General features: G+C 36.0%; 1 protein-coding gene across 7 annotated transcripts in view; it reads right to left on the minus strand.

Moving 5' to 3' along the window:
• Positions 1 to 26,284, minus strand: part of CCNY (cyclin Y) — a 260,199-nt gene that overhangs the window by 97,877 nt on the left and 136,038 nt on the right. Inside the window, exon 1 of one of the 7 annotated variants that reach the window (XM_031939655.1) lies at positions 24,138 to 24,160. The exons of 4 other annotated variants lie outside the window; for them this stretch is intronic. The gene's annotated coding sequence lies outside the window, so the exon portion shown is untranslated. 2 more of the 7 variants (XM_031939653.1, XM_031939654.1) reach the window with 2 other exon arrangements.

The raw sequence follows: 26,284 nt of genomic DNA on the forward strand, positions 1-26,284 counted from the left end.
GGATGTTCACTTTATAGAAAAGCAAAGCTACAATATTTGCCCAGGATCATTCAGATATTAAGTGTTAGAATTGGGCTCTAAACCTTATCTCTCTTGACAAAGCTATACTGGAGTCATTTGCCATTTTCTTTTCCAGTTCATTTTTTACAGATGAGGAAACTGTGGCAGACAATTAAGTAATTTGCCTGCAGTCACACAGCTATTAAGTATCACATGCCATATATTAATTCAGATCTTCCTGACCTCAGGACAGGTGCTCTATCTACTGCTCCACGTAGCTGCCCTACTTTTTCCCACATATATCCAATTCCTACTGGAAGAAAAAAACAAAACAAAACAAAAAATAAAAGTCCTATTACAAATATTTATGATCTATGTCTAAAATGAAAAAAATCTCAATCTCCACTCGCAATTTATTACCTCTCTTATTAGAAACTTTAAAAAATACTCTAACAAAATACACTAAGGTTTTGTGGGCAAAGATCACATTCTTTTTTGGTACTCCATAGCACCTAATGTACAGTTGGGCAAAATGGTAACCACCAGTCAGCTGGGGCAAACAACAAAAGTTGGAGGTTAGGTGGATGGGCACTACTCGATAGGGTGAATCAAAACTCCCAAGAAAACATCAAACTACATGTGTGAAAATCCTTGCATACCCATAAAAATGAAGTTGAAATGTACTATCTATTAATTTCCTATGTTAACTAATAAATGTTGCCAACTAGGTGCTAACATTTAGCATCAAAGAAGCTTGATTGAGAGAATGAGAAAGAAGTCTAACTCCTTGGCAAAGACTTACTTTGGAAGAAATGTCACAAAGTCAACCCCCCCCCCCCCCCCCCATTCTCAATATACTACAATAAAATGCTAGAGCTGAAAGGAACCATAAGGATTACTGTAATCAAACTCCACTTTGTAGAGGAGGATACAGGTAGCTCACCTAAGATCATGAATGCTTATCTCCAACTGAGGCAGAGTCCAGAGTGGTCAGATGGATTTACAATCTAATAAACTCATAGAATATTAGAGCTGGAAGAGACCTTTGAGACCACCTCATTAACTCCATTTTAGAGTGTCCAAGCAAAGTCTAAAACCTAGACTCTTAAATCCAAGTCCAGATCTTTTTTTTTAATCAGGCTACTGAAACGTGACCTTTTAAGATATGGTCAAGTTATTCAAAAGCACTGGCCTCCAGGCTCATAACTGAGCATGACTGACAGAAAGTTGGACCTTTGTATCCCCCCCTCTGGGGTATTCTCTGGCCCCAAGCTCATCTATCCCTAGGAGGCCAACTCAGCAGACTCTTCTAGATGCTTATTTCAATCTGCAAAAAGATAAGGAGAGGGTATGGAAAGTGGATGGACCGATCCATCTACCAATATCCCCATCAGCTTTCCCTGTTTCATTACTTGGGAGCCCAGGTCACCAAAGTGAGCAAAAAGCTTTACAAAGTTGGGCCCTTCCCTCCCTAGTCCTTGATAGGTCGTTTCTTATGTAGGAGCATTCTTAATCTATGCCTTCAATTTCCCTCATTTGGAAATTCTCTAACACCAGACTACCCCTTTCCCCCTAATCTGTCAAAGGATTCTAATTATTTTTTTTTGTTTGTTTAGAAAAGCGTAAATACTCTCTATATGTCTTGCCATTGTACAAACTCCCCATCCTGGGGCAAAAATCTCAACAAACCAAACCTCCCAACCTACCATCAATTCTGGCTCTGGGGCTGGGCAAAGAGAAGACAATAGATTTTTAACATCCAATGTCATTGAAGAAACACTTGTGCCAACCTAAGTTCTATTACTAAAAGTGATACATATTAGTGAAAAAATGTACTTGATTTGCAGCATCAGTCTCAAGCAAAATGCCATTTCATTTATGTATTTTTAATTAAAAGTAGAGTTTTAAAATAAATGCAATACATAATGCCACTGATATGCGACAGATAATTTCTGGTTTGGGCAATGGCTTATGCCAGTTAAATTCATTATAAAAAACTTCATACTATAAAAATGTTCAAATCCAGCATATTTCAGGTACCTTTTAAATTGAATATACAATGAGTAATAAAGATGTTTTTTCTCCTGCTACTAATTTCTACACCAGAAGAAAAAAATTAATGGGAAAAATATGTAAGTTCATTTTGAAACTTTCATTCCAGCTTGTTTTGAACCTGCAAATGCCTCTGAATAAATCTGCCTTTTGAAACTTCAGTGATTCTAAGATCAGGCAGACAGAAAGAGAATACCTCAGCTTCTCTGGGTCACAAAGATACAAAGAAATTTGATGCGCAACTAATGCTAAAATTTGAGATGCTACCACCAAAGCAGAGCTATTCAGAATTTAATCTAGTCTGTTGAGCCTGGGAAGGATGGATAATAGGCAGCCAGATGGACAAGATTTGCATTCAGAAAAGCGACTGAGGAAGAGCCAAATAAGCCGTGCTTCAGAACACTGCCATCAGAGACTGGCTGTGGTTTAATAAAACTTGAGTTAAGCCAATCACAGAAACAAAGAATGTTTAAACAGTTCATTTCATTTCAAAATTCGTCAATAATAAGGCAATTAGTCTAGCAGAAGGGATTCCTCCTCCTGAACATATTCTATATGAGTGCTAAGAAATCAGTGGCACCAGAGTGGGCAGAAGGAAGACTCGAGTTCAAGGCTGTGTGTGACTCTGGGTAAGTGCATCCAAAAACAACTCTGAGATTTCAAGTTACTAGTGAGTTGTCTAAGTGGAGTTGGAATTCTTCACACTAACAATAATGATGGTAACAAAGATAATCACAGCTTTAGGCTTTGCAAAGAGCTTTACAAAAATTTTTATCTCATTTAAACTTCTCAACAATCCTTTGAGGTAGATGCTATCCCATTTTATAGCTTTAAAAAAAACTAACTTTGACAGTCACTCTGCTTACTATCACATAGCTACTGAATCTCTAAGGTGGGAATTGAATCTAGATCTTTAGATTAGTTCAGTGCTCTCTCTGCTACCCTGTGCTGAAATCAGACTGGACTCTTCAACTTTCAGTCCTCCATACCAACCCCTGCCCCCAGAAAAGTGCTGAAATAACACCACTGGGCCATATAACTCTAAATCAGCTTATATTATACTCTGGGAGACTTTTTTTTAAGAATTACATCCTTTTCAAAAGATTGTCTCATTCTCTGCACTCAAATCCCTGGCACAGTGCTGAGCATAGAAAAGGAACTTATATTTGATTACTGACTAAGTCATACTCTCTTCCTCTCAAAGACCATAAAGGTTTAGAAGTTTATAACTTTTCTCCAAACCATAACATGAGAGAAGTCAATCAGTCTAATGAAGGAGAGAGAAAGGAACAATCCATTAAAAGCCAATGACCAATTTAAAAATTGCCATTAACAATTACAAACTACTATTGACAACTAAAGATCAGCTGTGCTTGAAAGTAACAAGATGTTTACATTTTCAATCACCAAACTGGCATTACTCCCTCTTTACTCCTCCAAAAAGAAAAATACCTATTTTGCTGGATAGACTTAGAAACTTCTGTAGGAACATCACTGTTTACTGGTGTGTTAACCAAAAAAAAAAAAAAAAATGGCTAGTGTTCAACAAAATGGAGGGGTATAGTGTGACAAACAACATATGGCCACTGGTCAGACATATAGAATGGATAGTAGAAAGTCCACAGGCCTGAGTCCCTCAGAAAGTACTCAGCCTCAGGCATTCTCTCCACAGAAGCCTCCAGAGCTTCAGACAGACATATCATTTTTGTGAAATTTCTCTAATAGACCCAGTACCTTAAAGTCTTCCCAAAAAGCATCTCATATCTTCTATCTCATCTTTCAAATCTAAATATCCCTTCTTTCTTCTCTTTTGATTGATATGCCTGTGCCCAAGGCAATTTTTCTTCCCTACTGGTTGGAGGGGTAGCTTTCTATGAAAGATGAATTTTTCTGTTCATTTATTCTCTTAATTGTGCCCTTTTGTTAATCCAAAAAAATTGGTGTTACTTTTGGGAAATACTACATCTCATGACAGTTTCTCTTAATATTTTAAGAAATCTAAGATTAGCATTATGGTCCTTTCTTTGGGGAGGGGGGTAAATATGGTCACTGAATATGCGACCACCATAAAATAATAAACAGTATTAGCTGTCTGGCATAAGGACAAAGAGATGCTCCCAGACTTCACAATGATGCAGGTCACAGATTGATGAAGGGGGGTGAGGAGTGGGAAATAGTGTTTTATCCCATTAATTAGAATTAGCCAGGAAACATTTAATTAAAAGCAAAATTCAAAAGAGTTATTACAGCTAGTGGGTAAGTAAGTGACTTGTCACTTGGAAATTTTCAGTCTCCTAAGCAGAAAATAAGGATCACAGGAAACTCTCTGGAGGAAAAAAAATGTATTTTTAACATGACATCTAAAACTATTCTTATTGTCCGCTTGACAAATCAGGACAACCTAAGATTTATTCTGCCACGATCACCATCTACACCCAGAGAGGCTGTATCGCTTTTTTACGGGTTAAAATCCTTCTGAAAACTATAATGATAAAGAATATAGTAAGAAAACTAGAACAAAGATTGCTGATGTATAAAAAGCCCAGCCTGGCTGAATAACAGTTATTTATAAATATCTTTTACCAATAAGGTTCACATCTCTTTCTGTTATCTTCTTTCATCACAAGAAAAATGTCGGTCTAAACTAGTATCTTGGGACCAGTTGAGATTCATCTCATTCATTAATATAGCTATTTCTATAACAAATCACCTCCTCATCCATTAATTCCACAAATGCATTTAGAAGATCACTTATTGTCTGGCCAGTGAAGGAAAAAATCAACAACAGTAAATAGACTGTTCTTTAAAAGGTTCATCTTTAATTTAAAATAAGATATATATACACATTTGCTGATCAGAGTGGCTTTAAAATACAAGGATAGAAGAAAAAAAAGAAAACAAAAAAGTGAGGAGACTGACTATGGAACACATATACTAGGTCAGATTACAATGATGTGTGATCAGTTTGGATGAATAGTTTTCACCCCTTTAGTTTTATATTTATTGTTATAAGCAATTATATTGGGGAGGAGAAAGTAAAGGCATATATGATATGAAAACAGAAGATAATAAATAAAATAAAGGGACAGATCACATTGTACTGAAAAGTTAGGTGACATAATGAATAGAGTGCCAGATCTAGAGCGAGGAAGTCTTGGAGTTCAAATCTAGTCTCAGATGTTCACTACCTTACTTTAATTATTTTTTACTGGTTAAATAAAAACATCCCTTTACTAACTAGAGTAACTCTAAACAAGTCATTGAACCTATATCTCAGTTTCTGTATCTGTGAAACAGGGACAATAACAGTACCTACTTTTCAGGATTGCTATGAGGATATCAAGCAACTTAACAGTTGTAAAGTGCTTTAAAAATATCAAAACACCAAATAAAGGCTAGTTGCTGCTGCTGCTGCTGCTGTTGCTGCTGCTTCTGTTACTGCTGTTGCTGCTATTTCCATCACCTTAAAATTTATCCTCACCAGTTAAATACTGGAGGTGAACCACATCTCAGCAAGTTCCAACTCAATCCCTTTTTCCCATGCTTAGCCCCAGTGAAAGAGAGTAGGCTATACTAAAATCCAACCATTTTCTCCATCAGGAAAACGGTATTCAAGACAGTAGAGACTCTAAAACCTGTTGCATATAAAGCTTCACAATTTATACACTTTATTACATCTTTTTCTGTCTCTTTCATGATTCAGCACTCTATTTCCTTGCTAAAGAAAACTTCTTAGGTAAAAAGAAGCTCTAGGTCTGATTTTCTTCCCTCTATTGAACCATATTATTCAATGAATTTTACAGTCCATTAAAGGTAATCAGGACGCCACTAAAGCTACAATTAACCCACTTGGGTAGACAGCTCCTGCTGGCCTCCTATTTACTTTTTCCTGTCTGTTTTTGCACATTTTGGTCTACGATATGCTAACCTCTTACATTTATTTGGAAGATAATGTAAATTCAACAATGCCTCACAAAATCCCCACTCTTTGTCATATGCAAGCTTATATACACAAGTAAATAATAGTAGGAGCCAGAGAATTGTTGAGCTAGAAGATCCAGAATCCAAAAAAAGCATGTCACAGGCTATAATAATGAACCAAACCTAATGAGTCAAAATACAGATTTTAAAAAATGTAATGGGTGAGCTTGGGCGAGTCACTTAACCCCAATTGCCTTAGCCAAAAACAAATAAATAAATAAATAAATGAAACTGTAATGGGGATAAATAAATGTAAAGAAACAGCATGACATCAAGTAGATAAAAAGCTGGCCACAAGGTCAGGAAATTCAAGTGCAAACTTTGCCTCTGCTACTTAATACCCAGGGACAAGTGGCTTTGTATCCCAGAACTACATAAGATTATGAAGTGTGAAGAGGATACTGAAGTGCATTGATACAGTTTCACAGGTTCACTACTCCATTACCTCTAAATAAATGTAAAACTATACTTGAATTGGGAGGGGGAGGAGTCTATTTCATAAATATAGGAGAGAAGACTTCTTATGAAAAAGATTTGGAGGTTTTAGTTTTAGTGGTCTGCTGGGTCACTAACTTAATAGAGATATCTAAAAGGCAAGTATAGTAAATACAAGCCCTTGGCTGCATATATTTGAATCTACCCCTCTTTGAATCTAGCCTTGTCTTCAAAGACACATAATGTCCATAGTTCTACTTAACTTTAACCCTAATAAAACTAATAAATTCTCATTTATCTAATACCACTTTTCCCAAAGTAATTGGTAGGAAACTAATACTAGGTAATGGGTAAAACATTAAAAATTAAACAAGCAAAGGTTAAATCTATTTACCTCTGAATAAGAATTTTGTTTCACTCCAAGATAAGCAGGGCTATTGCTTGGTTGAAAGGATACCAGACAGTATCACTACCAATCTAATCTGAACTAAAGAGCTGTTCTGACGTCTGAATGGTGGAAAAAACCCACGGTTTTTTTATTTTCATCTGCTGTGCCTACTGACCTGAAAGTATACAAAGGGAATCACAGTAGGATCAGAGAAAAAGGAAAAAAAATAATGCTGAGGAATTTCTTCAATTTTCTCTGTCTTTAAAGTGAAAGAACTAATAATTTTATTTTTTAAAATAAAGATCGGTTTCCAAAAACAAGGCAAACAGCTGTTTCTTGAATGTGCAAAAATATGTCATCTTTTATTATAGGACACTCTGGGGCAATATCACCCCTTCATTCTTTCCCCATAGAGGGGGAAATAATCCATCAGCACAACACAAAATATTAGTTTGCTCTTCACTTAATCATTATGTAGTACAGCAACGAACTGATGCAGTGGATAGTGTGCCCAATCTGAAGTCAGAAAGACATCTTTTTGAATGTAAATCTGGCCCTTGACATCTACTAGCTATATGGCCCTGGGCAAATCATTTAATTTTCTCATCTGTAAAATGAAGTAGAGAAGGAAATGGCAAACAACTCTATTATCTTTGCCAAGAAAATCTCCAATAAGGTCAAGTAGAGTCAGACCTGACTGATATGACTGAACAACAATAAATTGCTATCCAAACCATTAAGTCAAGAAGTGAAGAAAATGCTTATTAGTCACCTCATTAATGGCTTAAAAGTTGAAATAAAATCAAAAAGAAAAAAAAAACTAATTCACTAACATAAGAGGTCTCGATTTCATTCTGCCCATCAGTTCACTATAAAGCAAGAGAAAGGCATTATGAGGGGCAGAAAGCAAAGATAAACAAACCATAAGCTCAGTGTCCCCCAATTTTTAGTTAGAAGCCACTCGCTGTTTCTGAGTCTTTTGTTTAACAGTTGAATAGCCAAAAAGAATTTTAGGTGACATACATTTATTAAATACCTACTATGTGCTTTGTGCTGGAGGGAAAAAAGACAGCTGGTGCTTTTTAGAAGGTGATAGAGCTAACTGCAGGAATATTGGGCATATGCAAGTAAATTATAAGGAAGAAAGTCATAAATAAAAATGAGAGGTCGAGATAAGGTGTTAGAAGAATCTGAAGGGGAGAAATCATTTTCAGCTGCATACATCTAGCAAATCAAATGGCACAGTATAGGTCACTGGACCTAGAATCAAGACAACTGGAAGTCAGATCTAGACTCAGACATACCACTTGTGTGGAAGGCCTACAGTAGGATGATGGCTTTTGCAATAGAAATGAAAAGATAGATGTAAGAGATACTGAAAACCATAAAAATTTATTGGCTGTAAGTAGAGAATGAAAAGAAAAATTAATAAGATATAGCTCCAGATAATTAGGCAAAGGATGGCACCATCAACAGCAACTTAATAGAAAAGAGAAAAGTTTAGGGGATTCCAGTTTTGGAAATGTTGAACTTGTGAATCATCCAGGTAAAAAGGTAAAAAAAAAAAAGTGCTAGTCTTGCCAAGGAATCTGGGTTTCTATCCCGTGTCTCAATCTTATCCTGGAAGCATCACTGTGTAAATCACTTCTAAGCTTTAGTTTTCTCAGTGGCTAATGGGTAGAATGCTACTTTACTATCTACTTCACAGGACTGTTTGTATGAATTTATTGTATAACTGTTCAGTTGTTTCAGTCATGTCCAATTCTTATTGACCCCCTTTGGAATTTTCTTGGCAAAGATAATGGAGTAGTTTGCCATTTCCTTCTCCAGCTCATTTTAGATGAGGAAACTGATTCAAAGCCCAGTGGTTTATCCACTGCACCACCTAGTTTCCCTTTAACTCTAAGATGTGATCGATAAGTTAAAGTTCAAGGTGGTAGTGGGACATTATAGTAGGCAGTCAGGCAGATAGTGGAAAATCCAAATCAGTTTGGAACTCCTGTAATAAATTAAAGGTAGAGAGAGAAAGCTATTAGAATATACTGCAGAGAGGCAGATCCTATGATCCTAGGTGCTAAATGGAACTGGGAAAATGGGTGAAAAATCATCAAAGAAACAGCATTTTGAGAAAACACAGAGACGAGGGAAAAACAGAACCTTGGGAAATACCCAGACTTATAAAGTAAGAGAACTATAAATGGATAGCAAAGATGTAGAAGAATGTAGAAGAATGACGAGATTGCGTCAGAAAAGAACAGAAGCAATCAAAAAGAAGAAAATCAGGTCTACTATATCAAATGATGCAAGGGCTAAATGAGGACAGGGATAAAGGTGCAATCACTAAAGCAGGTGACTAAAATAGAATGGATGTGGAGACGTACAGGACTTGAGGAAATCCAAGAAAATTTGAGAACAGCATGTTCAAAGGGTCATCAAGGTAATATCCAGGTATACAGGCATCCAAGTGGAGAAGGAAGAGTCTGTATTACAGAGAAATGAGAGAGACTAAAGGAAGCTGGTAGACAGCAGTGACAAAGACAGAGAAAGGATGATAATATATTAATATGGTATTAACATGTAAAGAGAGGCTGCCAAATGTTGATGGCAGATCAAGTTTCCCTAAGAGACGATGGAAATTAAAGAGAATGCCCAGTAAGAAATGGGGTGGGAATAATAATAGGAATACCCTTCAGTAGAGAAGTTAGGAGGGTGAAGTCCTCTGGGGACATCCAAGGTTCAATTAATTCCAGAAGGTTTAAGTATAAAAGGAATGGGGGGGGGGGGGAGGAGGAAATCTGTTATCATCAATGAAACAAATTTTAAAGGACACAGTGGAAAGGACAGATTATGTAGCACAAGAACTAGGCTAAGGTGCAGGAGGATAGATAATGGATGATAGTGATTATGCAAATTTAAAAATTCAAAACTAAGTCACATGAATATATTAGATGAAGAGAAATGCCATATCAACCAAGTGGAGATAGTTAATACAGAAAACATTGGATGTATTTAGCATTTTGGTATAAAGGCCTGTTGCAGCCCCCTTGATATAACTCCCAAGATACCTTATTTTCATCCTGTCAGAGGCCCTGGCCACCGTGTCCACTCTGGTTTGAGGTAATGCTAGTACCACTGCAGTAGATAGGCTAAGGCTCAGAGGAACACTGGTTTTTCACCCACACAGAATTCTGCATGACTTCAAATGAAAGTTATTCTTTTACTGATCTCATGACCTCATTTAAGCACATTTAAAACCCCAGATGTAGTCCAGAGGGACAGCCAAAGATATTAAAAACTAAAACATCTCAATTCTGCTTAGGGGAAAAAAGTATAACTTTTCATTCACTTGGCAGGAATTTCTGTTTGTCTGGGTTCTCAAATCAAAAGATCATACTAATTCACTGATAATGTTTTGAAGGTCATGAAAGGAGATGGAAAATTACTGGCCCATTTGGGAGTGCTGGAATTTGTAACGTTCTCATTTTTTGTACAGTATATCAGTATGACTTAAGAGAGCAATGATCTCAGCAGTTACTTCTGAGAATCTTTATACAGTATGCTGTGTTTTTTTTTAAGGATATATAATGAACCAATAATGCTATGATTTGATTTTGTACTATGTCTCAAGAAACATGAGGTTTGCAAAGCACTTTATATACATAACTTTACCACCACACACAGAAGAATAACCAATCTTTTGTTAAGGAAAGCAAACTGGAAGCATAGGTCACACAGAACTCTCCTGCCCTTCCCCAACATGATGGGTACTTCTTTTTTTTTTTTTTTTAATTTAATAGCCTTTTATTTACAGGATATATACATGGGTAACTTTACAGCATTAACAATTGCCAAACCTCTTGTTCCAATTTTTCACCTGTTACCCCCCCACCCCCTCCCCTAAATGGCAGGATGACCAGTAGATGTTAAATATATAAAAATATAAATTAGATACACAATAAGTATACATGACCAAAACGTTATTTTGCTGTACAAAAAGAATCAGACTCTGAAATATTGTACAATTAGCTTGTGAAGGAAATCAAAAATGCAGGTGTGCATAAATATAGGGATTGGGAATTCAATGTAATGGTTTTTAGTATGATGGGTACTTCTAACCTTTGTGGCAAAATAGTATAATAGGAGCTACTACAATAAGCCTTCTAAGCTTTCTGAAATGACAATTTTTTGTGAATAAGACTACAAATCTCTTGAATATTTATAAAATAGGGTTTTATTTGCAGAAAGGTAGAGAGAATCTAAGTCATAGACTTTTAGCTGGAAAGAACCTTGGCTTTCAAGGTCAGCAGCTTCAGATTCATAATGTACACTATACTAGTCTCTAGCAGAGATGAGAATAAATAAAACACAATGTTTCCTTCATCGTTCTTATAGTCTCGTAGAAGGTAAAAAACTGGACTAGAAAATGGTTGACAATTACTTCTAAAAGGAGCAAATACCACTTTGGGGTTCTTAAAACATTTTTGCCCCTTTGGCAAAAGTCTGGTGAAGCTTATTTCTCACAGAAATGGCTTTTAAATGCAAAAATAAGACAAACAGGATTACAAAGAAGACCCATTATATTATAATTATCAATTTTTAAAAATAACTTTACAAATTCCAGATTAAGAACCCCTGAATTAAGGGAATAAGGAAAGGTGCCAAATAAGAATTAGTAGAATTTCTCCTAAGAAGTAACAACTAGAAATAAAATGTTAGGAGGGTAACAACAAGACAGAATAGTAAAAAAAAAAAAAAACTTTAAAAATAATAATTATCCATTAAAAACTCAAATATGTTTTTAAAGTATCTATTGCTTGCAAACCCAAACTCTGATTTGATAAGCAACCAATAAGAATTTATTAGGCATCAACTATGTACCAGGTTATATGCTAGGCCATGAGAATACAAAGACATAAGGCAAAACTACTTCTGACCTCAAAGACCTTACATTCTATGTATTGAGGCAACATGTAATCTTCATGGCATAGCATGAGTGAAGGGCAGCATGGAAGAATAGAAATGACATCAGAGGTGGTCTGGGGCCTATCATTCATTCAACTTTTCTAGACCTAAGTGACCTACCTAGTGGGAATACAATTCTTGATATGATTATTTTAAGTATCACATTGAAATGATTGTGAACAAAGACACTTTGCTGTTATAAAAACACTATTTGGAAATCAGAGTACATGAATTCAAATTGACTCTTCTACTTAATACTACTATTGTGTGTGTGATCTTTGGGCAAGACATTTCAAGTCTAGATTGAATTTTCTTCATCTCTACCATGAGAAAATTGGACTAAATGGACTCTGAAGTTCACTTCCAACTCTCAAATCTATGATTTTGTAGTTTTATATTACCTTTATTACTATAATATGTCCCTAAATACTAACTTTCTGGACTAAAATTTTTTAAATAGTGAAATTTCTTGCCTTTCTGAAATGTCTTTAATTTTAAAAGTCTACTTTTAAGTTTTTAAAACTATTTAACAGAGGTTTCCTACAATGTTGGTTTTGGCACAATCCTTTTTTTGCACTCTAGACCAGACCTTGTATTATGATATCAACAAATCAGACCCATACAATGGGGACTTTGCTAGAAATGAGAAGATATAGAAGATGCATACAAATCTCAAACATCAATTACAAATTGATGTGAAATTTGGAAAATTTCAAGGAATCAAATGATGGCGTTCCAGCAGGGAGGATAAGAAAAGGCCTGATGAAAAGAGACTGCAGATCCCCAGACATCCAGGCAACTACTAGGGAACAGCATGGATGCACAATTCTGTTGGTAGCTGAACAGCCTTTGTTCAAGCCAGTTCTGAAGCTCATTTCCTTCTGCTATTACTAAGTCCCAGAATGTCATATTGAACCCACATTGTCACAGTAATACCTACAAAAGTAAGGTAGAAGGACAGAAGAGCAAATCTATTGTCTATCCAATAGAGTAAGAAAAAATGGAGGGAAAGGGAAAGGAAGAAAACTCATATAGTTGTCAATATGATATTCTCCACCAACATAATCCACCTTTTAGCATCTCAAGTGCTTGCACCAAAAATGTTTTTTAAGTTGTGACACCTTAATATAATTCATATCTATAAATTATGTAAATAAAATGGGCACTATGAACATACACTCCCAAAATATTGCGAATTTTGTAACCAATAAAACATACATATACAATTTAGCACAATTAAATAGAATTTAAATGAACCTGTTCTGTATATTTTATTAAGTCTCTAAATTTACCCTCAATACTTTGACCCCAAGTATAAACTAGAGGTAAACCATAAGGTACTTGTTAAGTGCTTCAGTTATGAAATAAGAACAGCCTTCTTTTCCCACACTGGTGAAAATACTGGACTATGAAACTGAACCATATCATTGAAAGAAGTCTACATCTCAGTCACTTGCACTCATTGTCTCTGCTGACCAGGCTAGGTCATTTCCAAAATCAATTAAAGGAAATATGGAAAAAAAATCTTTCAGTCTAAGACATTTAATTTGGCCCTCATTCTAAGGCTTAAGCTTCACTTCCCCCCAAAAAGAATAAATAGGAAATTTCTCAGCAAATGCTATTTTTAAATAGTGTTTGTCATACACCTGTTCTTAGTGAAATCACATAAGCATCAAATTTGAGAAATGAAAATGAATTTAACAGTCAGCTAGTCCCACCCAGATCCAAAGATGTCTCTCATACAGCACGGGCTTCATCCCCTCTGACCCAAATTATGACAATTTTTTTTGTCCTTCATTCGTACAAACAACCACAGGAAGGTGATGACAGTATTCTAAGTGATCTTCTGCCCTCAACTCTTCAAACCACCCTTGGCAGATCTTTGGTCAAAATAGTCTTCCTAACATATGGGTCTGTCTATGTTATTTCCTGTCTCAGAATCCTTTCCCGGCTGTTGTTTATTAGATAAAAATATAAACTCTATAATTTAGCATTTAAGGTCCTCTCCCATCTGCCTCACACCTACATTTCCAGTCTTCCTTCATCCAAGTTCCTTTCAAATCCACCACAGGGACAAGACCGGGGTAGACCCTTGATCTATGACTTCAGTGATTTAGGGAATTGCTAGGTGAGGCCATAGTGCAGAGGTCCAGGCCTGAAGTAGGGATGACTCATTTTCCTGAGTTCAAATCTGACTTCAGATACTTACTAGCTTGTGACCCTGGGCAAGTCATTTAACCCTGTGTGCCCCAGTTTTCTCATTTGTAAAATAAGCTGGAAAGGAAAATGGCCAACCCCTCCAGTATCTTTGCCAAGAAAACCCCAAATGGAGTCACAAAGAGTCAGGCATGACTAAAATGACTGGATAACAAACAACAAAAAAGTTAGTCCACATGGATCCTCATCTCAATTTGCTAAAATTTTTACACCTAGAGTACCAGCTCTTCCAGGAAGTCTTTCAGAGCTACTACCCAGAACCAAGGGATCCCTTATCTTCTCTAATTTTCCTGGATTATCACATTTTTCTCTGCATCATATTTACTTTGGATTTATCATATCCTTGTATGTGTATGTGTATGAGGGGAGAAGGAGGCTGGGAAAGGAAGAAGAGAGAAAGAAAAGGATAAGGAGAAAGAGAATGAGAGAGAAAGAAAAGGAGAAGAAAAGAAAAAGAAAGAGAAAGAATAAAAAAGAGACAGAGAAAGGGAAGGAAGAGAGAATGAGAGAAAAGAAAGAAAGAGACAAAGAGAGAGAAAGGGAAGGAAGAGAGAGAAAGAGGGAAGGAGAAAGAGAATGAGAGAGAAAGAAAAGGGGAAGGAAAGAAAGAGAAAGAATGAGAGAGACAAAGGGACAGAGAGAGAAAGAGACAGAGAGACAGACAGAGAAAGAAAGGGAGATTGTAAGCTCACTGAGAGCCAGGGACTGTGGCACATTTTCCTTCTGGGTATCCACAGCACCTACTTCATTGTCTTACTTGGATGAGTGATTGGTGAATGGTTGTTGAAACGAACACACTTCATGCTATTTTATACAAAAGCAAAGCTCCTGATCAAATAAATCATTTGTGAAAATCTACTATTGGGTCTGGCTGGTTAGATGGAACTTCAAATATAACTGAGCTTTATGGTGAAAGTGTGAAAAGACTACTTGGCAGAGTAAGTAGAAAACTAAGCTTGGTATCATATAAACATACATGCAAGTGCCTCTACTATATCTTAGTTACATGACCAGGGGCAAGATAAGTGATCATTCAGACTCAAAGGGAAATTCTCCCACAGTGTCATAGTCTGATGAATTGCTAATCTGTATTTGTAGGTAATGTTTCCACCCTAGAAGTTCTCCATGCTGATAAAATTAGAGCTTCACACCAACATGGGCTAAGATAGTGAAGCACGGTCAATTTTCAGTTACACAAGGATCCGTTATTGAGTGGGTGAGCCAAATCTCTGACTAGGTTCCTTCTCTCACTCACAACTGATAGAGGAAGGATTATTACGATCAGTCACTTTGGATTTTGCCAGCCAGGGAGTGTAGGGTTCTGGACTAGGAGGCAAGGATAATCTGGATTTACCCTCTGCCTAACTTGCTTAACCCCTCTCAGCCTCAGTTCCCTCATCTATAAAATGGAAACAATAATAGTATCTACTTTGCAAGGTTGTTGTGAAGATCAAAGGAGATTTGTTTTAGAAATCTTAAAGCGCTGTATAAACGTTAGTTATTATTTTTCCCAGTTGTTTTGGAAATGGCTTGCCATAGAAGCAAGAGTGAAATCAATGGCTAAAATCATTGGTCAGAGGAAGCTGTAAAAAATTATTTTGGCTTCCCAAGGATATTCAAACACCAATACACCTTGCTTTCAATATACTTAAGATTTATCAGCAGTTGACTCAATTATCATAATTATATTTCATAGACAAAAATTAGCTATCCAGGTAGAAAAAAAATTATCAACAAATTTATAAAATCAGAGAATGGATTCAAAATATATTATCTGGTGACTCGTTTTTTTCAGATCACCTTGTTTGTGGACTTCAGTTGCCATGCTCCCTTTTGCTTATTAACTACTCCATTTTAAATTGCTGCCTTTCCTATTGGCTTCCACAAAGAAGTAGAATAGGATCGGAGCAAAGAGAGTTGTGTATTATCCTTGTAGATAAAATGGAAGTGGACTGAAGAGAAACTGATCTTTAGTCCTGTATTTTGCACTATCTGCTGGGTATCTTTATCATTACCTCAAATTTAGTATATCCAAAATCAAACACATAAACTCCTTCTTACTCCCACCAAAAAATATTTATAATTTTTTCCTTTGAGATTTTTTTTTATTTTTATCAACCACCATTTTCCCAATCCTAAAACTTTTGAGTCATCTTTAGTTAGATAACTGATTAGCCTAGAAGAGATCCCTCTACCCTTGGTCATGGCATCTTTTTCTTACCACATTTCATTCCCCAAATACCTCCCCAATCTAGCTAACTACCTGTTCCTGTCCATTTTTCCTTCAAAACTTTTTTAAATCCATACCTTACTTTCCATTCTCACTGCCATTGTCTTAGTTTAGACACTTATCACATCTTTCTTGGACTGTTACATCTATCTCTCTTAGTTGTTCATTGTTTCTCTCATCCTATACATCACAGACAGACTGATAATTCCAAAATACTACTTTATAAAAGTCATCACCCTCTTCATAATCTTCAGTGGCTCTTGGTGCCCATTAGAAAAATCCAACCTCTTTAGATTGGCTGCCTTCAAGGCCTTGTGCCATCTGGCAATTACCTATACTATGTCTGTTTACAAAAACCTTCACTACAGCCAAAATGGCTGACCTAAACCTTGATAAACCTCTCTCATACAAATGTGGGCTACTACTATTGCCAATAATATTTCTTGAAGAACCACAAGCCTTGAATACCTTCTCTTGCATCATATACTATTTGAGGAAGGAGGTACAACAGCATTATCACCAGCATTTATATAGGGTGTCCCAAATTGCACTACGACTTTTGGAACACCCACTTTATCTATTATGTCATTTGAACCTCACAGCAATCCGATGAGGCGGGTTACCTCCATTGTACAGATAAAGAAACTGATTCTTGAGAAAAATTGAGTGTCTTGCCAAGAGCCATACAGCCAATAAACATTGACAGAATCTTTCGGAATCCAAGTCCAGCATTCTATCTACTGCTCTAATGATTTTAATTAGATTATGTATCTTTTTTCCTTTGGGACTTTTAAAGGACTCTATCAAATGTAAAAAAAAAAAAAAAATAAGCTTGATTACCCTGCATTCAGCAATTCTTTAATATTTCAAAAACCTATGATTTTGTCATTATGCGTACATTTCCTTCACCAAGACATATATCAACTCCTTTCTGCCCTAGGAGATTTCTGTAAATGGAGGGGGAAAAATACACCCTGAGGACCAACTTGTAGGTGAGGAAGTTCTGAGTAAAGGTTGTGGGGTGGTCCTCAGAGGAAAGACTGAAGCTGTTTTATCTTGGATCAGTCAGAGCTTTGTGCCCTGATGGATTATCCTGAATTAAGAAAATTGAAGTTACCTCTGTCCCCTTCTGAAGCATCAAGAGACCTGTAAAAGGGTTTATTTTGCATTTACATTGTGACTTCTTCTAATATAATTTTAAAATATCCTTCAGCAGAAGTTTAAGACCAAAATAAATGTATTTTCTTGACCAGAGTATCACAAAAAGACCTTCTATTAAGCCACAGAAGAAAAGCCATCTGCGTTGGTGGGGGGAGTACCCATCCAATGCATTTAAAGCACTGAATTATTTTCAATTACAGCTACCAACATTTTATATGATAAGGTTATTTTTAAATATGTGGTGTGAAAGGGTTGGCTGTTCTTTTCAATATAATTTTGTTGTATCCCAAGGCCAATTCTTTTTCAGAGGGAAATCATCCTTAATTGTATAACTAAAGTCAAAAGGAAAATAAGATTAAATTACTAGAATCAGCTCTATAGGAAGACATCTATTCAGCAAAATGAGACAGTATCTGTACTTTCGTGAATTGTATTCATTCAGGCAATTTCTTTTCTTACATTTGACATTCTTAATTTTTAATTAAAGTTCTAATGACAGTTTACTAAAACTAAAAAAAAAAATGAGAATCAAAGGAAATAAAGAAAAACATGAAAAGTGGAGGAGATGCTTATTACAAAAGATCAGAAATATATAATATCTGGGGAAAAACCTATTATTCTGGCCATTTTCCTCCCAAAGACAAAGAAATCTGGAAAGATGGGGGAGAAGGTGTTCTAGTTTGCTTTCAACAAAAGATAAAAAGTCCATTTGTCCATAGATCACAATAGCTTTATCCAACAACATGCTAAAAACATAGCCATATTTTAAAAGGAAGAATTTCAATAAGAAATGAAAAAGCACCTAACAATGGCCCAAAATATATGTCTGTATGTGTATTCCAAGTAAGTGGAATAAGTAAGGAGGAGGAAGAGGAGGAGGAGGAGGAGGATGATAAGGAGAAAGAGGAGGAAAAAGCTGGAGAGAAAACACAGAAGAGTCAAAAGAGAGAAGAAAAGAGAAAAAAGAGAAAGAAGAAAGGAAGAGAGGACAGGATGAGGAGGAGAAAAAATAAAAAGGGGAGAAATGAGAAAGTGAGAGAAGGGAGGAGAAAAGGAATAGAGAAAAGGAAAAAAAAAAAACAGGCAGATCAGATTTAAAAGCAGGCGCCCATTACTTTGGCTAAACTCGCTAGCTTTAGAATTTATGGGAGGATATAGAAAAGAATCACAAGAATGAGAGGACAGAAATAGGATGCAGTTTACATCATGGCAGGATAGTGGGGAAAGGAGCTGCATTTGTCCTGAGAATATATATTTTACATAGAATGTAGATGTGGTGATCATCCTGAATTACTTCTCCTAAGTTAGGTGACAAGAAATATTCAGAATGAGGCTTGTGCATTTTGATAAAAGTTAGTTTTCTTGCACAATTTATATTAATTTCAAAAAAGTTAAAGAAGCCCAAAAATTCCAATCTAAGGGATTTCAAAATATAAATTTCCCCAGGGACAAAGTGGAGGTGGCAGGAAATTCTAGGCCATAACAAAAGGAAATAATCACATTTTCATATTGAAAAATTGGCACATGTAATTTTAACTTTTGATTTTAATTAAATTTTAATTTTTAATTTTGTACATGTATCTTTCAAAAAGATATATGTATCAATTCATAGTTTATCATTTGGAAAGGAAAATATCACTATAATTAATAGTTCATCATGACATCCAATTCGCATTACTTAAAATACCAAGGTTTCACAGAAGAGGGTAAGAAGCCGTATCTTTCAATTTAAATACTAATCTTCTCAAATATTTTAGTATTTTAGGCCACAAATACCACACAAAAAAGTCCGGTTCCAAAGAAAGTTTCAGTTTAAAATCTCCCTCTTTTTTTATCAAGCAAACATGTATTGAGTCCCTAATTTATACCAGCCTCTGTGCTGCATTCTGGAAAAACAAAAACAAAAATCAGTAGTTCTTGCTATTCTTTTGAGGGAGAAAATGTGTACACATATCTGTAGAAAATATATGTGAAATAAATAACAGTTTCATGGAAGGGTTTGGTATGTGTAATTTGCAAATATTGGGAAAGATCTCATATAGGAAGTGGTGTTTATGCTGAGTTGTGAAAGATTCTAAGACAAGGTGAAGGAGGGTACTCCAGAGGAGAAGGGGCTATTTGGATGGCCCAGGGTGGAACTTGAGTATTCTAGGTAAGGAACATCAAGACCAGTTCAGTTCCTAAAGGATCACTCTCTACTTCTAAGAGGTTTTTGACCAAGCTGGCCACAGAGTGGGGTATTTTTGATCACTGACATACACAAAGATCCCACTCAGGGTAAGGGACTATGTATGAATGTGAAGGGAGCTAGAAGCTCTCTCAGAAGAGGACTGTCTTTTGCCTTTCTTTGTATCCACATTGCTTAGCCCAAGACCTGGCCAGCGGCAGGCTTTTAACAAATATTTAATAACTGACAACTGATTGACAAAATTCCCATATAGAAATTATAGAACCTATTAAAAACATTTGGTAGGATGAACATTAACTGTTCCCAAACTACATTATTAGACCATTATGAAAATAAATTTGAGTGAAAAGTGCTGATAATGCCTTAAAATAAAGAGGTTGCAGAAAAAATCACATAACTTTCTAGCTTAGTTTACTATCTAGGTTAATGAGTATCTGTCTAACAGCATAATTAACAAGCATTGTTAACAAATGTTTAAAATGCTTAACACATCAGTCAAAGTTTACTGAGGGCTGAAGTCTCAATCTGTTTAACTATTGTTACATTGCTTTGGTTCCTGACAAAGACAATTTCCTGGATTGCCTTTTTTTTTCTTTTCTTCTCAGTTTTTCCTCCTACATTCACAGGTTGCTTATGGAAACTTCTTTTCTTCACAGGCGACCCTACTCCCCTCATCCCCACCCTCACCATTTCCAGTAAGTGTCAGGTGCTATTTCTAGAACACTAGAATATTCCAGTTTCACCCATCCATACCAGGGGCTATTATAAAACCATAAAGTCCCTGAGCGGTAATAGTGTAGGGGGACAGTGATTACTCTTGAGATTTCAAACTGCATCTCAAACTCATCATGATGACAAAATTCATGATTGAGTTCTTCAAACTTCCCTAAAACTTTCTTATTTCCAGGTTCAGAATGTCAACACCATTCTTAACTTCTCAGTTCCCCCTAACCTCCCACATATAATTAGATGCTAAGCCTGGCCATTTCCCCCTTTACAACTTCTGTCCCTCTTGACATCTGGGCCCCTATTCTTACAGGTCTCACCTTAGTTCAAGCTCGTATCATCTCTCCCCAAATTATTCCAAGAGCTTCCTAGTTGATCTCCTTGCCTCAAGTTTTCTCTTCACTCTAGTCCACCCCTACTCACATCACATCCATATAATTCCCAAAGTGACCTCTCAAGTACCAATATGACCTATGACTCTCTTACTCAACAAACTTTAGTGGCTCTAGATTAATAGTGAAATTTCTATTTACCTTTTAAAGTTTTTTACAAACTGTCCCCAAACTATCTTTTCAAGTTCAGTACATATTAATTCCCCCCCTCCCTTGCACACTCTTTAAGTAAGCTAAATTAGCTTTCTCTCGCTTTCTCCATCTATTATGGGTATAACTGTATTTGCCATCAGTTCCTCATGCCTGAAACGCACTCTCTCCTTACCTTTGCTTCATAGCAGTTGCTTAAGCACATGTGAAACTTTTCCTGATCACCCCCAATTGCCTGTGCCTTCCTTCTCTAACTGCAGTAAATTTAACTGCCTTGTACTTATTTCCAGTTTTCTCTTAATATTTATTCCATATAGCCTTACATATGCATTTGTTGTCTTCCTTATTGTCTCCCTACTCTTTGAGAGTAAGAATGTTTCATTCTTTGGAATTATATGTCCTCAGAATTATGCAAAATGCTTAGCACATAATGGGCTATATTGTTGTGTTATTTGGATTATTGATCAATCCTAACCAAGACAGTATGAACCAACTGAAATTCTAGAACCATATTTACCCACCCCCTATGCCAATTTTGGGTATTCTCAAGGTGGCCATGATATTAAGGGTCAACTTCATCTCCCAATATACTGTTACACTTGATTACAATGTATATATGTACTGAAAATACCCAGACTTTATGGAGTACAATATACTATATACTATTTATGGAATATAACATATTATATATAATATATATTATATAATATTTATGGAGTATAATATACTATATACTACCAAAATATATCTGCATATACTATATTGTATGTATATGCTATACTATAGTATACTATATGTATATACTATACCAGCATTTCTTAATTTTTTTCCATTCACAAACTCTTTTCACCCAAGAAATTTTTACGTAACCCTGGGTATATAGTTATATAAAACAGGTATACAAATCAAACATTCACTTATAATAAATTATAATTTCATGACCCACATATTCAGTTACAAGATCCCATATGGAGTCATGAACTACAATTTAAGTAGCTGGACACTATAGTATAGTATATACAATTGTGTATATACTATATGTATATATACTATATTATGTATATGTGCATTGTATACTACATAGTATAGTACAAACTACATATATAATATATACCATAAAATACTATATTATATATTACTCATAGTTTATTTAATGTACTCCATTATGCATTTAATATGTATATTTACTACACACACACACATTTTCTTTATCTTAAATCAAATTATTTTCCTTTCAAATCATATTGGGAAGAAAGGCTTTTACTTGCCACCAAATAAATCCATTACTCCATATTGCTACTCCATGAAATCAATTACTTAATCCAGAAATATTCACTGGATATCTATTATTTGTAACATATGCTGTAGACCAGCAGGGGGCAATGGGAGTGGGGGGGCAAGGTGAGATGGAAGGAAATGCTTAGCCTAGGAGGTGGACAACAGCAAAATTATAATTATATCCCATTTCGGGAATCATATATGAAAATAAGGGGGAAAATCTTTCCTTGGTACTATTTTTCCTATTTAGCTGAAAATAACACTGGAACTTCCATGCCCAAGCCTTCCTTTCTCAAATAATTTCCTCCGTGTTTCACTAATTTATTGTTACATCCCCCCACACACACCCTATTCCTTTCTGCCTTCTTTCTGAATTCTTTATTGCTGCTCAGGAACTTCCTTACCACAAGGCCCTCTACAGCTTCAGAATTGCCAAGAGTCCTTTGAAATTATGTGCTTTCTCTTTCTGTAGAAGAGCCTCCTTTTGACACTGCCAGTGCCCTCTTTCCTGGGGGTCCTGGTCCTATCAACATTATTTCCCTTACAAAAGCTTACTTCTGAGAGCAGATGACCCTCCTGTGCTTCTAAATAACACTGTCAAAAGAAGCTACTAGAGCTAAACTGGTTTCACTTTGGATTTCTGGAAGTAAAAAGGAAAAATACATTTTGGACTCAATGATACTTTATCATCCATCTGTGGAGGAAGTCCAGGAGCATCTCATTTGTCTAAAAGCCAACTGTTAAACAACCTTGATCATTCAGAATAAAGTTAAAGCCCAGAAAGGAAGTCATAAGAAATAGCAGCAGCAGCCATAGAAGTAATTGTTGTTGTCATAATAACTCATATTTATATAGCACTTCATGGTTTACAAAATAGTTTCCTTATAACTACCCTACTCTATAAACTATATAAGTACTATTCCCACATAAATTAATTTTCCAGATGAGGAAACTAAGGTTTAGCCAGTAAGTGACATGCCCTGGGTTACAGAACCACTAAATTTAAGAGTCAGGATCAGGTCTTCTGACACCAAACAACAACCTAGTGCTCATTCCGTTGTACTTTATAAGAGAGAGTCCTTCCAAAACTATTATTACTTTTTTTAAAAAAAGATTATCTGATTTCCCAATCTACAGAAGAATGAAACAAAAAATTGGAAAAGGGAGGGGAGAACCTATGCCAAAAACACAGCCAAGAACGGACATTAGAGGTACATACAATGACAATGGAAATAATCAACAGCTGACAGCTAGAAAATAGGAGAAGAAACTCAAAAAGATTTGATTTGGGTTTTTTTTTTTTTTAAGTGAAAACAAGATCTCATAAACTACAATGAGCAGTCAAATAGTCCTATAAATTACACCAAGCCTGGAAATCTCAATATTTCAGCATAGCTCCACGTCTAATGTTCATAAACCTCCCTCTTGGTCATTAAGAAAGAGTTAAATTATATTATATTCACTCTTGAAAAAAATACGGAAATGAATAAATCCATCTGAGAAATATTTCTGTAAACAGGGTTAAATACTGAGGCGTGGAATGGTATTAGGATTAGAAACAGACCTACCAGTCTCGGTTCAAATACCACCTTTGACACCAATTGGCCACAACTGAGCAATCCACTTAAATCTCAGTGTCCCAGGCAAAAAAAAGATTTTAAGTTACAGAGGCAGTGCCAAGTGCCCTACACTTGGGAAATCCCAAGTCCACTCTAAAAGTAACTAAAGGTTAAAGATAATTAAATTTTTAATAATTGGGGGAAGAAAAACCATACTTCTGCCTTCTGGAAAATTCAACGATGCACCTCATTCCCCGATGATGTCAGACAAAAGAGGACATTGCTGCATATAGGAAGATCCCTAAGAAATAGGCCATAGTTCCTGTCCTTGGGAAGGAAAGCCTTAGTAGGAAGGCTGTCAATGAAATTTAGGAGGCTGCCATTTTCCTGATACTACTAGAATTTCATCAAATCTTACTTCATTGCTCAACTTTGCTGACACCTCACAGTAAGTTCTCCCCTCCTCTGTGTTTAATGTCTTCCTTTGTTGTCAGAGTTCTAGAACAGCCTCTGTGTGCTTTCTCCTCTCTCTCTTCTCTCTCTCTTTCTCTCTTTTCCCTTTTCCAACATAAAGAACCCACTTGCCCCGCTGTTAGTTACCTTTCTTCTTCTTGGCAGTGATCCTAATAGGGAAATAGGAATTCTAAAATCATTTGTCTGAAAGATCCCTTTGTCACTCCCATTGCTCCCCCAAAGTATAACCTATTTTCTGTTTTCTATTTTCAGCTCCCAGCATGTGTTTAAACATGTAGATCAGGTCATCGGAGTTCATGGTCAAGGTTATGAGTGGGAAGTGTTCCCCAGAGATTCTATCTTTAGGAGAACATGGATTTTCCATCTGGCTTTCATAAGCTCCTGCTTTTGAATTCTAAGTATCTATGGGGAATAGGAGATTCTCCCCATAGGTCACTTTTTCAAAAGAGCTTTCCAGGAATTCCCACTGCAACTATAGTGGACTGTCCAGAACTCCTCAAGTAACTCTTGAACTTGTAAGCAAGCAGGATGCCCACTTAAGTCATAACTAAGAAAGTCAATAGAAACATGACTGGTGAGTTAATTCATAATCATAAATCTATAGAAGAACATGACCCCAGAGGTAAACCAGGACTTCTTAAACTTCTTCTACTCAAGAACCCTTTTTGCCAGAGAAATTTTTATGTAATACTAGATATATAGGTATACAAATCAAACATTTACAGATAATAAATCACAATTTCTTAACTCCCCCTATTCAGTTACAAGACCCCATAGGAGTTTGTAACCCACATTTTAAGAAGCCCTAGCCTACAGCAATCCTTCTCCCCCCATTTTCCTATGATATTCTGGGGTTTTGAGAGATTGAGTGATTTAGCTATGGTTCCTACATATGTAGGAGGAACTGACATGGGGGAGAGGGGAGATTTGAAGCCAGAGTCAGTCTCTCCATTTACACCACTTTGTCTCTATTAAATATTCAACAGAATTTAAGATTACTGGATTTTAGTCTTGAAATGAACCTCACTGTTCACCTAATCCAAAATATTTTTACAGATGAATCAGCTAAGGTGCAGAGAATTTAGGTGCTTTGCCAAAAGTCATACAATTATTCAGTTAGAATTAGAAGCAAAGCTTACTAACTCCCAGGTCTAGACTCTTTCTATTACTGTATGCTGCCTAGAATCATTACAACCCTAATTCTAAATACCAGAGAGCTATAATAAGAGAGCCAAGTCAATGGAGGAAAAGTCCTTTTTCTTACTTGGTAAAGGGCACCACTGCAAACATAGAACAAAGTCACATGTGCTCTATCTTTTCTCATCATGGAAGAAGAGAAAAAGTGGAACCCCAGAACTCTCACACTGACAAGAAAGTGCAGAGAAGAAAACTGCCCTGCCCTAGAAATGGTGGGGAAAGCAGTTACAGATAAAAAGGCAAAGTAGACGAAAGAATTGTGGGACTTTTTATATACCTGAAAACATTGCAGAAAATCTAGGGAACTGTTGACAAATTCTGGGAAGGTCTATTTTATAAAAATCTCAAGGTGAATTAGGCTTATGTTCTACATAAGCACCAAAAGAAAACTAGGATTAGATTAGGCATAACTGGGAAGAAAGTTAAAAATTATTTTCTCATACTTTAAAATGTTATACCATTTTCCTTACTTTTTATATTACCTTCACTTAATATATAATATGTAGGAAATATGATCTATATAAAAATATTAATAAATGAGCTCTTTTTTAGAACAAGTATATCTCAAAGGGCAATTCTACTTATAAACGGAATATCGCAGAATGGACGGTTCTTGATGGGAAGGATCACTTTTCCCTTCTGTCTTTATTTTCAACACCAAGGAATGTAGAGCCCAGCACATAGTGCTCACTTAATAAATACCTATTTAATTGAGGATATATTGGAAGTCACTATGAGCATATATTTGGAAAATCAGGTTCCTGATACTGGTTATCAGATATTTATGCATAAGTGGGAAATTGGGTTGCTTATACCATAACACTGTGTCTCAGTTACAGACTAGTGATACATTATCTACCAGGTAAGAGCTTTCACAGACCATACGCACGATAT

The sequence above is a fragment of the Sarcophilus harrisii genome, chromosome 5, assembly GCF_902635505.1.
Source record: "Sarcophilus harrisii chromosome 5, mSarHar1.11, whole genome shotgun sequence".
Lineage (NCBI taxonomy): Eukaryota > Metazoa > Chordata > Mammalia > Dasyuromorphia > Dasyuridae > Sarcophilus > Sarcophilus harrisii.